The 18069-nt window shown below is 48.6% G+C and overlaps 1 long non-coding RNA gene across 2 annotated transcripts in view; it reads right to left on the bottom strand.

Annotated features, from left to right (window-relative positions):
• Positions 1-18069, bottom strand: part of LOC110361006 (uncharacterized) — a 170239-nt gene that overhangs the window by 144191 nt on the left and 7979 nt on the right. For both annotated transcript variants that reach the window (XR_010466361.1, XR_010466362.1), the window contains exons 2-3: positions 8148-8267; positions 2890-3037 (exon numbers count right to left, since the gene is read on the bottom strand). This is a non-coding gene — a long non-coding RNA (uncharacterized LOC110361006). The remainder of the gene's footprint in view (positions 1-2889; positions 3038-8147; positions 8268-18069) is intronic.

The raw sequence follows: 18069 nt of genomic DNA, 5'->3' as shown, positions 1-18069 counted from the left end.
CCGGTGCTGCTGAGAACCCAGACCACCAGTGCCCGTTTGCTGCCACCGAGCCCACAGCTGGCACCTCCCTGTGCTGTCTGCTGGGCTGTGTGACCCTGCCACCCACCCCTCCATCCACAGTACCGAGGTTTCACGCACCTCCCTGTGCTGTCTGCTGGGCTGTGTGACCCTGCCACCCACCCCTCCATCCACAGTACCGAGGTTTCACGCTCACAGTCACACCTTAAACAGACTTGCTCCTCTCAGCCCCTTTTTGACTCTGAATCATTAATTCATTAACCCGTTTTTCATATTTCTAAATAGAAACATACATGACTGGTGTGGATGATCAATACTGTGCTCTCTCATTCAGTTCCCATAATTTTAAAATCTACTCTGCTTTTAATCTTTGGCGTCTTTAATAGGAATTGGTTTTGTGAAGAATTTGACACTTCATTATGGCAGCCCCATGCTAATAGATTTAATAATTCATATCTGCATTGGTCACTTTTAACTGGTATTACACATTCCAGGGCTGCCTCATGACTCCGTGCTCTTGTGAGCCAGTCACAGCTCTGCCCTTCCCCAGCGATCTCCCGTCATGTTTCCAACACGGAGGGACCGCACCTCCCCAGACTCCAAATACGGGCTGGAGCAAGAGCGAAGATCTTACACTGATCCTGAGAGCATCAGAAAACAGACTGTAAGTAAAGAGGGAAACCCAACAGACTGCTAGAACAAGACCTGACAGACCTACCAACACAATCCGGCAAGGAAGCGCAGACATGCTGGGAACACGGACAGTGCTGTGCTGAGCAACACGCTACGGCCCATCCTCTGAGCCCCTGGAGACGTCCAGAACGGCTCACCGCAGGGCCCTGAGGGTCCTTTCTGTTAGCAGCACCTGCCTCAGGACAGGGCTCCTAGCAGAAAACAGTTTGTGTATTAAAAACATGGAAGTTCAAAAAATTGACCTGAAACAGCCAAGACAAAAAAGGCAGATATTTGCTGCAAATTCGAAAGAGAGAAAACCACATCTCTTGGTTTTATGGTAACAGGAAAACCCGAAAGAGACATTAACAGCTCCTTTAATCATGATTATAGAAGATGTCATTCTCTTTTCCTGAAATGAATGAACACATTGGTAGTTGGCCCTCAAACCTTCCTTAGCTGCATTACAATTGCGCTATTCTGGATTTGAAACCAAACTGAACAAAGCCATTTTTTCCTTTTGTTGTTGCTGTAGTAAAAGCCTAACGACCACGGCGGCTCCTCTGGGCACAGGAACTGGCTCTGTATAAAAGGTTATAAACCAGTCAGGTTCAGCTCACCCAAAGAAAAGCTGCAGAAGACAAGCTAGACAGCCCTGCCCTGCACCTCTCACTGTCCTGAGGGGACATACTGTCACCTCAGAGGTCTGTCCCGGCTTTTCCTTTGGTGGCTTTGCAAGGGGAATGTTTTACCTTGAATCACAAAGCAGCTACTCCATTTCTGTAAGTAAAATGGCAGAACATTATACCAACTTCTGTCTACTCACTCCTGCCTGTGCATTCAGGGGTACAAGTCACCCCAGACTCTGCACCGCCACCCCCGCGCTGTGACACTGCGGTACCAGCGAGGACAAAGGACGGGAACCACAGTGGCACACGAGCTGCTGCCCCAGCACAGAGCTCTGGGGTGAAGCAGAGGCTGAGAGCGTTCAGCTCCTGGACTTCTGATTTCTCCACCTCTCCCCTGAGCAGCGCAGGGGGACAGGACTGGGGGTTGTGGTCAGTTCACCAAGTTGCCTTTGCTGCTCTTTCCTCCTCACACTCCTCCCCCGCCCCAGCGCGGGCTCCAGCCCATGGGAGACAGTTCTCCAGGAACTTTTCCAACGTGGGTCCTTCCATGGGCTGCGGCTCTTCACAAATGCTCCAGCGTGGGTCCCCAGCCCAAGCCATCCGCTCCTTTGCTGCTTCTGGCCCCTGCCCCTCCACAGCAGATCATGGAGTAGAATATGGGACCCAACAGACAAGCAAAAGGGCCGAGAGGTGGATCATGCAGGCTAAGTGCCTTTAACTGACACACACACACCTCTGGCACCAGCTCCCTTGTCATCTAACCCCAGCAAGTGTTTATTAATGAAACTCTCCTGACTGTTGATTCATTTGATTGTTAAAGCTTGTGGAACTCGTACCGTTATTATTCATTGTTATTAATGTTCACAGCTCAGCCTCTCTCTTTCCAATATGCTCCACAGAGGAAATTGAAGGCTGAAGCCAATCGTTAGAGTAAATGAATGATGGAGCCGCTTGAGGACAGGAGTGAGCTGGTTGCTCTGGGACTGCTGCAGGTTACTGGGAGTGAGTCAATCTTCACACATGAGGACTGCAAAACAAATGCTGTTTCAGGGGGGTTCTCTGGTCTGTGCACTCACTGCTTACTCAGGCAGCTCATCAGCGAGCATCACCCTAACAAGGCTGTCAGAGCACAGCACCAGTGGCCCACGTGCACAAAGGGTCTGAGTTTGGCAGGACCACGGCCCCGGCTGGGTGGGCTGCACATCCAGACAGATGCTCCGGGCAGCCAGGAACAGCCTTGGAGGAAACACCTCTCCATGCGACTGCAAACTGAGAAAAGCAGAGCCGGCTGTCCTCAGAAAGTCCTCTCCTCTCACTCCTGTGCAACCGCTCGCTCCTCATCAAGTGCCAGGGACCCACCAGCCGGGCCCAGCGGGTGGTGGCACAGAGCGGGGCTGGGGTGTGACACCCACAGGTGCCGTGCAGAGGGGACAGCAGCTGCTCCCCTCATCACCCCGCTCCCTGCCCTTCCCCAGGGCCCTCCACCTTTCCTCAGCCGCTTTGCCACACGGTGTTTGCCAGTTCTTGCACCACATATGAACTCCCCCAGCCCGAAGGGTTGTGCTCCTACCTGTCTGGTGCGCAGCACCCTTCTAAATCCTCAGTAGCATTCTTATGCCAGCTTTCCAGAACAATATCTTTCTTCATGTTATATCTTCGGAGTCTACAGAGCCGTCACATACCATATTCAACCTATTATTCATCTCAAACAGAGAATTCTGCAAAGCAAGAGGAAATAAAAGAGAGCTTAATACAGCTTTACTAAAATGGAATTTGCCAAAGACTCATAGAAAAATGGATTTAATTAGGGCTGCTAATGGGGAACAGTTTGTTCCTGTGATTTAAAGCAGAAGTTAGATAGTGTCTATAATTTCAACATTTTAAATTATATATAGGGGGTTATTTCTCATTTCTACCTTAATTATACAAATCCATCTTTATGAATCACAATTTTGAGGCAAATAAAGCAAAGGCAGCAAAAATGATGTTTTATTTAACAAAACTTGTAAGAACTCATAAAAGAAGCAAAAGACACTTCATATGGATAAAATAGACTTAGCACAGCAAATAATAGTTGCAGGCAGTCCTCTATGCTACTTAAGGACAGCACAACAAGGTCAATTTTTTACTTGGGAAAAGCTGTGTAAAGGAACAAAGTGTGTTCTGTTATAAAAAATGAAACTCAGTATGTTTTTTATGCAATAATGGGAATGTCCTCTATTTAATTTTGCAGCTAAGCAGTCTATTAGAGTTGCAGGCATTAATTGGCCTAACGTGCTCCAGCTAGTAATCCGATATTCTAGAAGTCTCTGCTACCTCTTCTTACATTGATTACTGTCAGAATCTCTGAATTGCCTGCAAATTGCTTCTCTGGAAAAAAGGGCCAATAGATCTTGTTAGAAACACTCCTCCGGAGCCTCCTCCGTAGCCTTTGATTTTATTTAAAACTAACAAACGTCGCTCTTGTGAAATTCCTCCTGTTAGCTGGCACTGACCAAACGACCTAAGTAAATGAGTCCCAGCATTGTAAAGCACTGATTAATTTAAAAACAAATAGCGCAGCCAGCTGACTAGCGGGCCAGGCCTGGCTGCTGTCACTGCTGCGGATTCTGCACCCACTGTAATGCATTTTAATACTGCACCTTGGATCAGAACGGAATCAATGAGTGAAGTTCAAATGTGGCACATTTCCTATTTCTCTGACAGCTTATTTCATGGATCACAGGGACCAAAGTACAGCTGCTTATTCAACAGAGGAAAGAATGAATCAATTTTCATTCTTTAATACACTGTGTGACCTATTCTCTGATGCTCTATCCTTTACAATGGCTCCAGTCTTTTCAAGGCCTTCAATTTTGTCAGATGGAGAAAATTTAAAATAATGACAAAACACCCTGCCCTAGGTCTGCTTCCAACTGACTAACTGCTCTGCTGGTAATAAGTCCAAATGAAAGATACTATGTCACTCAGGTTGAATTAAACAGACAAACTATAATCCTATATCATTAAAAATTAATCAATCTCCTGGAAGATTTCTCTGATTTTGCCCCAAGTTCCCCATGAAAGGTGCTGGATGCCACAAAGATTTTGATCCTCATCCACTCCAGTTTTTTCCCCTACTTCAAAACAAGAAGGAATGGCAGGACAGAATGGCAGCCAGAGCAGCAGCAGCTGGAAACGCTGCACTCGCCCGCCCTGCACCGCTCAGCCCGTGGCTGTGCTGGAGCTGCAGCCTGGGGGCCAGCGAGGCAGAAACGCAGAGCGAGCTCCTGGAGCGGGGGCACCCCACTTCTGCTGCTCTGCTCACCCCACCAGATTCTCCAAAGGTAGCAGACAATGTCAACAATTCTTCAGGCACTGATAATTTGGGCAGAGTTAATACATCGAGATGCATTATTTTGTAATTTCATTGTGAAGATTATTTTTTTCATTTCAGAACATCCCTGGGTATTGTGTTTTTAATCACCCTCTGTGTGCCTCATGTTTGTCTTGCCTTATTATTCATCCCTAGTTCACAGGTGATATTCATATTGTTCCTCTCACTGACAACTTGGTTCCAGCCTGGGTTTTCTTACTGCAATCATTTTTCAAAGAAGGAAGGTCAGATTCTGGAAAGGAAAAGAGTGCACAAGGGTGAGAGCTGCAGCCACCCTGGGCAGCCACGGGCACAGCATCCTGGTGATGCTGCACCCCAAGGATGCTGCACCCTGGTGATGCCAGCACCCTGGTGATGCCAGCACCCCGGTGATGCTGCACCCTGGTGATGCTGCACCCCAGCGATGCTGCACCCCAGCAATGCTGCACCCCAGTGATGCTGCACCCCAGTGATGCTGCACCCCGGCGATGCTGCACCCCGGCGATGCTGCACCCCGGCAATGCTGTACCCCAGTGATGCTGCATCCTGGTGATGCTGGCACAGCAGCACCAAGGCTGCTGGGTTCCCCGAGTGCCTGAGCCTGGCACCCAGACAGGGACGGACGGCTGATGTGCCACCAAACTGACAGACTGAGCACCACTGTGTGAACTGGAAAGCCTGGCAACGAAGCACTCGGGGACCTCCACAGGCAAACAGGATTTCTGGCTCTCCTTCCTCAAACTCTGCTCCTTCTGCCTCATACTTTGTGACCAGGATGAAGGCGAGACCCCATGAGGCTTGCCTGGCCTTAAGAAATAAAGGTAATAAATCAGGCCTTATCGGAATATTATCTAGATGAAATGCACATATCACAGCTGGCTTTATTTGCTTTTCTCCCTACATATCCAGTAGTTCAATTCTAGGGCTTTCAAAGCATGTCGATTTAACAAATATCAGTACTTCAGGGCACATGGGCAGACAAATTGCTTTTTCCAGTTCATAAGATGAATCTAGGAAGAGCATGGGTCACTAAACGGTTGCAACAAATGTTCTAGTCCAGACTGGTGTTTAAGCAGGATACGAGCTGTAGCAGAGGTTGCTGGTTTGATTTGTTTGCCCCTGAGAGATTAATTTTCCTTTTTTATTTTTCTGCCTTTGGTGAAGGCAGCACAGAGACACATTGCAGCTCAAAACGCCCCATCAGCAGCAGCTGTTCCACTTGCTGCTTCGCTCTGGAAGCAAACAGGACACTCAGCGTGTAGGAGCTGGCGGCTGAACTGTGAACTCCGCAGTATTTGCCATTCCTCCCTCCCAGTGCTCTCCAGGGCAGCTGTTCAGATGATGAAAATTAACTCAGAAGAACTGCGAATAGCAAGTGCCCTGGCTAAGAAATACAGCCCTGCTCCTTCCCTTTCCTGGATTATACACCTTCAATACAAAGAAGATCTGCTCTAGTAGTTCAGTAACAGAACAGTTCTGAATGTTAATCAATTCTCCCTTCCATCGTCAAGCTGCCATTGACCCCAGCACTCCTCTGGCCTGAGGTGACAGGAGGTGACAGCCCTGAGGCTGCTGCCTGGCACAGTCCAGCTCTGCTCCAGCGTGCTCCTCCGCTGCGCCCGCGCACACCGGGAGCCGAGGGGCCCTGCGCCTCGCCAAGAGCGGTACTGCAGAACGTCCTTTCCCAGCACTTGTCAGTGGTGGGGACACACCAGGAACCTTAGAGCTATCATTAATTCGTCTCCTCACCAAGACATGTTCCCTCCACACCAGCCAGCAGACTTGTGGCTATCTATCTTCACCTTTGCCACACAAGAAGATCAATTTTTCCTTCCTAGTTTTACCAGACAACTCTCTTGGACTGGCTGCTGCCAGAGCGTGGTTCACGGTGGCACCAGTCTGGTGCTTTTCTCACCTGGCCAGGATTCTATTGCAGCTCAGCAAAGTATCTAAACTTCTCATTGATCAAGTTTTGGCAGACAGTTCTGGAGGACAGTGACGAGGGATGGAAGCCGAGCAGCCGGCAGCTCTTGTACAGTCAGCAGCTGAGCAAGTGGATTTTGATGAGGTTCACCTGATCAGCTTCAGGTGCACAAACACACTGTGTGTGCGGCACTGGGCACATACTGCCCTGGGGGTTAGTGCTCTGTCCGTCCCCAGCACCCACTTGTCCCCTGGCTATTAAAGAAGATGTGAAAACTGCCCACTTTGCTCTGTCAAAGTAATGTTCAAAATGGAGTTCTGATGAGACCTTTTCCCTTCAAACAATGTACAAATGAACAGGCAGCAGCACTTGAAAAATGGCCGTAATCCCTGTCTGCATGGGGAGTGTGTTCCCAGTGCAATGTGCCATATTATGACAACGATATATTCTTCAAGTGAGTGAAACCTAATGAATAACTAACACCCTGACAGTCTTGCTATTACTGAGTGCTTAGGAGTTGGGTAAAACTGACAGTGCAAGATGAATATGGCACTGAGATGTTACTTTGCATGACTGGTCAGGGGAATCCAGACTTAATGGACATTACAGATGGGTTAATTCTAAAGGCTGAATTTGATTCTGAGCTATAGTTGCTCTCTGAGCAAGTAAGGAAGGCTTAATCACTTGGAAGACTGGGTTGCAGGTGTTAGTCCTGCTTGTGAAGGAGCACCGGGTCGAGGTCCTGGGAAAAGGACGTGAATTTGCTGGTGGCCTCTGCCTGCCTTGGGAGGTCCAGCAGAACACGCCTACAAGTGCAGCCAGGAAGGTGGGACCGTGCCCTGCAGGACGGGTCACCAGCGCACACCAAGTGCGCGTTAGCCTGTTCTTACAGCACAGGAATCACGAGGTGCCAATGAAATTATTTTATAACAGACTGAAAGAGGAAGAGCAGTATGACCTCAGAATTGAATGTGGCTCTTTGCCCAGAACACTGTGCAGCCCAGATGTGTTCATGGGTTTCAAGAGGCTTCAGAGCCACTCGGGACCACAGCCGCACCTGCTAGTTCAGTGTGATCACCAGATACAACCCCTGCTCCTGTGAGCAGGAGCTCTGAGGACCGAGGGCAAATAATCACACAATCCATGCCCTGCCTGTGCCCGAGCCAGCCCACCCTGTGTGCCACACGGAGCTGTCGCTTGGATTGCCGCGGTGGCTGGAGGTGGCTCAGTGGCCTGTCCCTGGCAGCACAGCCTGCAGCATCCCCGGGGCTCAACAGAGCATCACCGTGGAGCATGGACCTCCCGTGTCCAGTTAGCGCTGCCCATCCCCAATGTAAGACAAACACTTGTCCTGCAGGATGTCCCCTGCACCTGCAGCACCAGATGGGCTGCGTCACCGAGGAAGGCTTGGCTTGCAGCAGCAGGCAAATATCACACATTCAAGTCTCGACACGGCTGCACTTTGTCTCCACTCTCCCTTCAGTTTAAATGCAATCAAGGACAGATCCTCTCTGTCCTCAGAAGATGTGGAGTAGGTCCCAGTCTGTACCTCTTTCCAGGAGCAGAGATTTAGATGATGATAACCTCGCAGTGCATCAGCTTGGTGAAATCATGGTCACAGGGATGTCAGGATGTCTCTGTACCTCTTACCCCAGGCACAAGCCAGTTCCTGTAATTACAAAGTTGAGCCATATCAGAGGAAAACTAATCAGCTTGCTGGATGCCAGCAAATTAAATATTAATCTAACTATTGTGAACACAAAAATGTTCAGATATTCTCTGGCACAAGTGTCAAAATCAGAGTGGAACTAAGGCTTTATTCGTTTTCCATTATCAACTTAAATAAAAACACTCAGAAAAATGGGCAATGATGTGCAAAAGCCACTAAGCACAGATAATTACAGTGTAAGTTTAGGCAGCTAATCACTCCTAGAATATGCTTTAGATCGAGATAACTGACTGGCTTGTTTCCCTGCTTTGTTAAATCACTCTCAGCTTTGCCTGATGGGGATGAGGCTCCAGGGTCACACAACAGGGCTGGCTGGCAGGCACAGAGGCTCATCCTGCCAACCAGCAGCAGGATCTCCAGAAGACATCCCCACCAGGACAGCAGAGCAGCGAGGGGAGGGACACAGCGGAGCAGGGCTGGCAGGGGGCAGCGGGAGAGGTGGAGGGATGTGGGGCAGGAGGGGAAGCACAAGGACAGAGAACCGTGGGCAAGGACACACAGAGAACTGTGGCACAGCCGAGCTGCAGCCACGGGATAGGGAGGAATGGCCATGGGAAGATGCCGTCCTGCAGCAGCTCTGGCCTTGCTGTGCATGGGCAGGAGAGCTGCAGGGCTGCCCCATCCCAACACACACACTCCTCAGACACACGGTGTGAGCTGTGGGGTTGTCTTGTGCAGGGACAGGAGCTGGACTTGATCCCTGTGGGTCCCTTCCAACTCAGGGCATTCTATGATCTTCTATGATTTCTATGACCCACCGCTCTCCCCATGGCCCCCATTGCTGTGCTCAGCCCTCGTGCTGCCCCTTCTCCCACAGGAGCCAAACTGGGGATTGGAACAGCCACACAGTCAGGAGGAAATAACAGCACCGAAAGCAAAGGGTCCTTCTCCAAGGGAATCCACTTTGACTGTGGGCAAGAGGTGATGTTCCCTTCTCTGGCACATCAGCCTCGAACCCCCCACATCCGCCAGCCTGTGTGTCCCAGTGCTGGTGCCGCAGGGCCGGATGCTGCCGATGCTCACAGCAGCGAGCCGGGCAGTGAACGTGGCCCATGCACAGGGTGCTGAAAGGGGCACCCACCAGAGACACAACACGCCCTGTTGCCATTTGGATCATTTTGCACTCACCAGTATGCTGAGGCAATGTCTGACCACTGCATTATGTTATCCAGAACGGAAAAAATGAACTCCCCTTTATATTTGTACTGGATCACCCTTATGTTCTCAATCACTAATTTACATGGATTTTTTGCTAGGAACTGTGGCAAGAATTATTTTTATAACAGCATTCATGGATGTTCTCTCCTCTGCTTAATTATTAACTTTGTTGTAGTAAATAAAGGGTGTTTATGAATTCCATAAATCTCAACAAACCTTTTGCATGTAAAGCACTGAAGCATTTATAATGAAGAAGCAGCATTCACTTTTGCTTTATTTAAAGGAATGAAATGATAAACACACTTCTGTGGATGCTCTTGTGCAGTTTCTTAAATTAGAATGCCTGCCAGCAATTATGCCTGAATTACTAGCTGCTTCATTATAACAACCTAAAAGATAGGAGTGGACTGGAATAAGTCAGGATTTTAAAGAGCTCGTGCGCCCTTCAGCAACACGCAGCTTTTCTGGGCTGGCAGAAGCTCTGTTAGCGAGCACGGTGCTCAGTATTCCGTTCTGGAACACGGTGTGTCTCCGTGCCGAGCTGTGCACCGGCAGCTCGGCAGCCCCGGCTCTGCTCACAGCAGGAGAGAGCTGCTCTGGATGGAAACGCAGAGATTATCTATTTACTCCCTTTAGCACATTCCATGTCCAGCCTTTCTTTTTACACACTGATGGGCTCGTATTCTGTGGAATGCGGTATTGCTCTATTTATTGTTCCTAAGATCTCCAAGAGACAGGATCCATAGGGGAAATGCCAGCCACTGAATTATTCAGTGGAGTCCCCAGGATCGGCCTCCCCATTGGAAACGCTCCTCTAGAGACACAGGCACTAAAGCAGTAGCTGTTCCTGGGTGTTACACATCCCAGACACCTCTCCCAGCCATTTATACATCGTAATGCTCCACAGGCACTGTCAAGGTTTCTTCTTCTGATCCAGTCTGACCCTTACAAACAGTAGTTTCCCTGACACAGGCACATTCATCAACCTTTTTCCCTCTCGATTTAAGAAAGCACCGATCTTTGGGTGTGTACTACTCAAGATCCTAGGGGCTCAGCACAAGCAACCAACAGAGAAGCCAGTAAATTATTCCAACTGAGCAGCATAAACAACTAGAGCTTTTGTCGATACAAACCAAAAATGACCATGCTCTCATTCTGGAAGAAACAGTGGTATTAGAAAGCACAGACTAGGCAAGACAAGATAAAACCTACACTCTTCAGATTCCAGTAGGCCTATGCTGTATTAATTATTTATCAAGATGTTTTCTTAAAGTAGTGTCTTTGTGCCTTTAATTTTCAATTCCTTTAATGCTATGAGGATCTCAGCTGGCAACACATCAATTATTAATAGAGTTAAAACAATATTTGTTTTCCTCAAATACATTTGTGAATGTTGTCCTCATAGCAGTGGTTTTTCTGAAACTTTAATGAGGGTGTCTGATTTCCTGCAGCCTCATGGCCGCGGCGCAGCCCTGGCCGGGCTTTGATGCGGCCGTGGCAGCACGTGGCACCGCGTCCTGCACCCCATCCTGCACCCCATCCTGCACCCCACGTATCCTGCACCCCATGCATCCTGCACTGAGTGCAGCAACACGTCCTGCACCGTGTCCTGCACACCGTGCATCCTGCACCACATCCTGCATCGCGTCCAGCACCACGTCCTGCACCCCGTGCGTCCTGCACCGCGTCCAGCACTGCGTTCATCCTGCACCGCGTCCTGCAGTGTGTCATGCACCCTGCGCATCCCGCCAGGGCTGCACAGCCATCACACTAAACAGCTGTGATGAGGGATGAGAAACAGCAGCACATCTGTAATTGGGAATTTCAGTTGCTGAGTTCAGAGGTTCTGTTGTTCTATTTGTATTTTCTTTTTCCAGCAGCTGTCCCCAGGCTCTATACAGAGAGCTTGTGCTTTTCTCAGTTTGAAATACTTTCCTCCTAACAAAGAAAACAACAGTGCAGTTCCTTTAATCTATGAGCAAGCCATTTCAATTCAGCAAAAGGATACTTGAAACACCATGGTTTTAAGAATTTTATGCAATCTCAGCCACTTCTCTCACTGCCAAGGAGCATATAAAAAATTAAAACCCCAAATCCTGCTTCTTGCTTTTCTAGGCCCTAATTATAAATACATTTTCACAAGGAGGAGTCAACTTAAGCCTAATATTGTACGAAATCTCATAATTTCAATACAGTCTTCACTTGATGTGGATTGGTAATTGGAGCTGTGGAATCAATTTTTCCCATACTTGAAACACCCAAATGAGTATGAAATGTGTTGCGTTTGTTCCGTGCACGTCTACAGTTCTGCACTTTGCTTGGAGTGGAATGATCATTCTGATGTATTTTTTATAGCAGAGCAATGTTTCCTCAGACTTTGATGTTTCACGTATGGAGCTATTATAACCATTTGCCATTTAGATGCATGATCCGTGCCTAATCTCCAAAGCTTTGATGCATGCAATAATTATTGCTATTGATGTCATTGCACCATATTTAAAACACGAACATCTCTTTGTAAGTCTACAGCTAACAGAAGAGGGAAGCAACCAGTCCACACTGAGGCTGGAAACTTCCTGTTGGTAAAAAGTAAACCTCTGAAACAGTGTAGGATGACATGCGACAGCCTTCAGGAGACACCGGCTGTGCCGAACGCGGGGCTGAGGGAGCAGGGAGGTGATGAGAGGTGTGCTCTGCTCTGTGCACAATCAGCTCTGGGAAACTGAGTCCTGGGTCTCCAGATGCCACATTCTGACAATCTGCTCTTGGTGCCTGCCCCTGAACTCAGCAATACGGCGTGTTCCAGGCAACTCCTGCACCTAGGGCTCTGAGCGACCGTATCAGTGCAGCGTGGCACTGCCATTCAGAGGCCTGGTGCTCATCACACCAGGTTTTTCAGCCCTGGCTAAGCAGAACCGCTGGAAGTTCCCCAGAGCTCTCCACTGCCCTGTCGTGAAACCTGGGGCTGGACAGATTGTTATCTGGGCGTTGTCAAGAGTGTTTTTCACAAGGGCTGCAAAGCAGTGCGAGTCAAACAGCACCTCTCTTGCTCTAGTTGCTTTCACATATGGATGTTCAGCCAGAATGGCCTGTCCTGCACCAATGCACAGGAACATGGTCATGCAGAGAAAGTGAAAATCCTCAGCAAAGTTTGCCCCTTGTGCATAAATTCTGGGTGTGGGGTTAGCCTCGGAGAAGCAAATGTCATGTTTCTAAAGTTTAAGTGGCCACTTGGAAGCAGCATCAGGTGTATCAGGTGTATCAGGTGTATCAGGTGTAGTCTGGCTGAGAACATCCATTGACACCAATCTGAAGCCCTCACCTGCCTCTCTTTACAAAGATGTGCTGCCCAGAGCTCTGGCTCCTGCAAGCCCAGCCAAGCCCAGAGCCAGGTGTCTGGCCAGGCCATGTCCTCCTGCCCAGCACAGAGACAACCTTCCCGCATCCCCTACGAGGTGTTCATGACAGGCTGCCTTGGCCTTGCTCAGACTCCACTCGTTGGTCTGACTTGTCATGTCTGAGTAGAAATCTCATTGATTTTATTACCTACAGCCAGTGTTTTACGTGGCAGGCTCAAGAGATAGAAGGCAGAGAGTGATGAGCTGAAAAAGAACAACGGCAGAAGGCCAGCAAGGGCAGAGGTGAGGATCAGGAGCCGACGACAGACGACAGCATCAGCAGCTGTGGTTCTTTGGAGCCACAGGCCGATGACACATCGCAAAGACATTCACTGTTCACTGGCGGGACAGTCTCATCTGCATCCTGGCCGTACTCAGCCATCACAATCTGAGCCGTGGCCTCTTGGGCGGTGTCGTGGTGCCTGGCTCGTGCTGCCGACCGGCTCCTCAGCTGCAGAACCTCCCCAGGGCCCTGGGCACTGCGGCGGCTGCTGGCAATGCAGGAGTTTGCTATGCAAACAGGATACAAAAATTGCTCGTTAAGACACTGGATGTAGTCAACTATCTGGAATAAAATGTGAATCCATGCAGAGAAGCAGAAGCAGAACTCTGTGCAGGCCCTGACCGAGCAAAACCTCCTCCCTAGCTGGCAGAAACTCCTTTTCTGGCCTCCAAAGGCAGAGTTCTGCATAGCTCCTGGTGCTCCCAGTATCCACCACCCCCTTCTCAACTACTTTAATCATGATCAGTGTACATGCTCTTCCTTTCCTCTCCTTTCATCTACCACACTAGAAAGACCGTCAGTGTCACGCTTAGTCCAGCTGTGCTGTATTGTCATTTCATCCCAGAGGCACAAATCAGGGAGAGACGAGTGTAACTTATTCCTATATGAACACTATCTAATGTCTACGCCTGACAAACCGACAGCACAGAAGACAGACGTGACAAGAGCTTGCTTTACAGAGCACTTTATCTCTTTTCTCGTTAATGGAGTTCTGGTGGCAAAATTACTGAACTCTCCAGTTCCAGCTTCTAGGCAGTGCTGCTGCTGCTCTCTTATCCAAGCCTGAGCAAAATTAGCAAGTTTGACATACTCCCTAGCAAAAGCTCAACTGCTCATCTTACCAGCGTGCAGAGCACAAAAAAAAAAAGTGAGTGCAGGGAACTAGATTCCCAGCTGGTGTAGATCATAGCAGCTCCACTCCTGTCCGCGGGGCTGCTCACTGTGGAGTTGGCCCAGCACCATGAAAAGGCCCTGGCAGTGTTCATGTATTCCTATTTTACTTCCAAAACAATTGATCTGAATGGAGCATCTTGACCTTCTGCTGGTGACAAGAGACCTAACATGCTTCAGCAGGATCACATGAGGAGTTCCCAGATGTCTTTATCATCCAGTAGTTCACTCCATTTGATTTCACAGAATCACAGAATGTCAGGGATTGGAAGGGACCTCAAAAGCTCATCCAGTCCAAAATCCCTGCCAGAACAAGAACACCCAGATGAGGTTACACAGGAAGGTGTCCAGGTGGGTTTGAATGTCTGCAGAGAAGGAGACTCCACAACCTCCCTGGGCAGCCTTTTTTCCCCAGCAAAGACCCTTCCTAAATCTACACTGTGAAGGAGAGGTCAAGTTAATCAAGAATTGAATCAGGCGTTTCATTCTGCGATATAGCAATACAGATCAGAAACCACTAGGATGGGTGTTAAGCAAAGACAGAATCTCTCTGAAAGTGCAATACCATGGTCCAAGGCTGTCACGACCGAGTGTTGCCTCTCTGGACACCTGTGGTCACCATGGATCCCCACCAGGGATCTCTTTGAGGTGAGGACATCTGCACATCAGCGAGAGATCTGCAAGGTCTAATCACGGGTTTAAAAGTAAATTAATTCAAGCATCAAATGGAGTAAGTTCAGGATGCAGGTAATTAGTAACAAAGTCTGGCCAGGAGACCCTCAGTGCTGCATGTGAAGATGACACGGTCACAGGAGCACACCTGCAAAAGAACCTCTGGGGTATTTAACCATTCCAGTGGCAACACGGCACAGCACAGTCTTGCTTCAATGTAGATTACCAGCTGCCCTTCCTGATTTGGGTTGTTTAAAATAAAATAGAAGTACCAATGGGAGGCACTTTCCATTAAAATATATTTGTGTATCTAAACAACATGTAACAACATTATCTGGTGTAACACTGATATCACAGTAACCCTAGGGGTCCGTGCCTCGGGTTACACACATTTCAAAAGGAACACTTCCAAACCAACACCTCCTGTAGACTGCTTTGAATTCACTGAAACCAGCAGCACAACCAGCACGAGGTGCCACCCATCACAGCCTGAACACAGCATCCAGAGGGTCACGGCAACAAGAAAGGAATTACAGCCTTTCCAAACAAAAATGAGACTCTTCAGCTGCTGCAGAGCACAGAGCTCCTTCTCGTGGCAGAGAGTGTTGTCCCTGCTTAGGAATCACAAAAACAATGGAAAAATCTCAGGAATTTTTTGGCTGCTTTCATCTGTAAAGTTGTCCCAAAGTAATTTCTCGATGCGAAAACAAAAGGACACGCAGGAATTTATCACATGAAAGATGCTGCTTCGGATCTCATTCTACCCCAAAACAAGTACAGTTGAAACATATTACACTTAATTTTTAGGCAGCGGTGTCAGCCTTGGCTTTTGAACTCACTGCTCAACCGTAACTTGCGGCAGGATAGGGAATGAGCAGAGCTCGCCCCGCGCTGCGGCACCGTCCCGGTTCAGCTGCTGGGTCCTGCTGTGCACAGCACGCAGCAGCAGCAGCCAATGAACCATCCTCACTGAAACACCCACAACGAAAATCCAGTGCTGAAAATGCTCTGAACTTATCTTCGTGTTTTCAGGCTTACATTGAAAATCATTATTATTATTGCTAAACATTTGACTTAATTTTTAAAAGTGATTATAAAACTGAGAATAATGGTGATATTGTGTTACCTTCCCCAAGGTGGGCATTAAAGGCAGAAAGTTGTGTATTTAAGTAATGAGGCTGCAGAGGGGAGGCAGGTACCCACAGAGCTTCTGGAGTCCAGAACGGAACTCTGGAAAGGATCCAGGTATCCCTCAACTCAAGAGAAGAAAGAATTTCAGCTGTTGCTGCCCTGGTCACTCTGTCAACAAAGCAATGAAAGAGTTTCATTATCTACCACGAGAGCTTCAAATGCTGCATCTTTTCTTCCTCCTCAGCAAGCTACTGGATAGCTTCCCCATCCTCTGATTTTATTTCCAGAGAAGCAATTTCTTCTGAAAAACACATTAGCAGAATAGGCTCTGCACAAGAACACCGTAAGTCCTTATCTCTTGCCAGCCTCCAGAGACAGTGGAAACAGTATAGAGAAGTGACCGTCCATCCTGGATGGCAACCACTCCAGTGAGTGCTTATCAAAGACACAGAAAAATGGTGAAGGATGAAATGCCATGCATGAAAAATTGCAGCTACCTTTGCTCATTTTTTCCACACAATCGCTTCTACACATGGCAGTGACTCCTGGCACAGATCACAGCCTCTGTGGCCAAACACTGCACACACATCCACCTGTGAAACTGTCTTTACTACTGCGGGTTTATATTCCACTGGATATATTTATTCTGAGTACCAGAACAGAAAACAGCAGCTGATGCATGTATAGCAGACAGGTAGAGCTTGTGATAAAACAGCAGTCAGACCTCCAGCGCTTCGCTGCCTATGAGTATCCTGGTGCTTGTAAAACTGTCCCTGCATCACACCTCCAGACAGAGTCTCCAGAAAACATCTCAGGGCTGGGTTCACAACAGCTCTCTCTAAGCAGTTAAGGAAGGAAACACCAGCACCCTTTTTGTCTGCTCAGCCCTCTCTCCCTCCCTGGTCAGGATCTTTTTGGCCAAATAACTAGTTAGAAGAGAGCCACATTCTGGGTAACTTCAGGAACAAGGAGAAGCCCCAACTTCTTGCAGTAAAGTGCCAGAGTTACTTATCATCTGGACACACAGCATACCCGTACAGTATATAAATCACCTGTCATCATCCTCCCTGGAAAACTCATTACTATAATAGTCTAATCATTGTGATATCCACTGGCATTACTCCCACTAACATTAATCCTGATTAGTTCATCTGGTACTAATGTGGACGTCACAAGTACTTCCATGTGATTTTCCAGGCTTGTTGTGCGCTTAAGACCATCCTGGTTTCTGCTTCAAGGAAAAAGGCTTTTCATTCATCACCCGTAAGTCAGGCACCGAAGTCCCAGGATTCATTAACTATGCTGATCCCTTCCCTTCCGTCTCCCAGTGTCTTCTTCTAAGTGAAGAAAGTACTTCATACCCCACCACTGTGCAGGCTCCTTGGTGTAGGGGATTTGTGTTTTCCCTTTGTTAATTTTGCACACATTCCACAGAGCTGAGTGCGACATCTGTGCCAAGCGCTTAACAACAACCTGTCCACAACTCCGTGGTCTCAAAATCCATCCGATATGTAGGGTTTTTTAAAGAGCGGGGAGCAGCTGGGGTTTCCTATGTGCTCTGCACCAGAGCAGCAGGAGCTGCAAGCGGACAGGTCCCACAGCACAGGTGAGAGGGACAGGGACAGGGACGGGGACAGCTCTGCCTGCCCAGCCCGGGCAGCTCACGGCAGAGCCAAGCGCTTTACTCCGCATTCCTCCAGAGCTCTGTCACATCTCACTAGCTCTGCCGCGGATGCAGCCAGAATACCAAGCACGGCTCTGGTGCGGGAGGATGAGCGAACCCAGGCTGCCCTCTTCAGGAGACGCCTCTGGGCCTTTGCCAGCACAGCCCTGGTGAGCAGGGATCCTTTGGACTGGTCTTCATGAACAGGCACATTGAGAACTTCATTTTAGCAAAGATAAAGTGCGTCTCAAAAGGAAGGGCTTTTTCTATGGCACTACATGTGCTTGTCTTTGGCTCAGGCTCATAGGAGCAAGAATCAGCTTTTCTTCACAAAGAATATGCACCAGGAGATGCAAAGGAAGATGAAGAGTAGGGCAGTGGTAGCTCTACCCACTGCCTGTCACTGGGGGAATAAACAGATGGAAGATGAAGGGCAGCAAAGCCCAAACTCCCTGCTTCACGTTCTGATGCAGTGGACAGGACATGCACGGGGATTCCCTGAGGGCACAAGGCATCATACCGACACCACAGCGAGCTCAGCTGCTC

This window comes from Columba livia, chromosome 15 (genome assembly GCF_036013475.1).
Source record: "Columba livia isolate bColLiv1 breed racing homer chromosome 15, bColLiv1.pat.W.v2, whole genome shotgun sequence".
Lineage (NCBI taxonomy): Eukaryota > Metazoa > Chordata > Aves > Columbiformes > Columbidae > Columba > Columba livia.
This window is presented reverse-complemented; position numbering and strand designations above follow the sequence as displayed.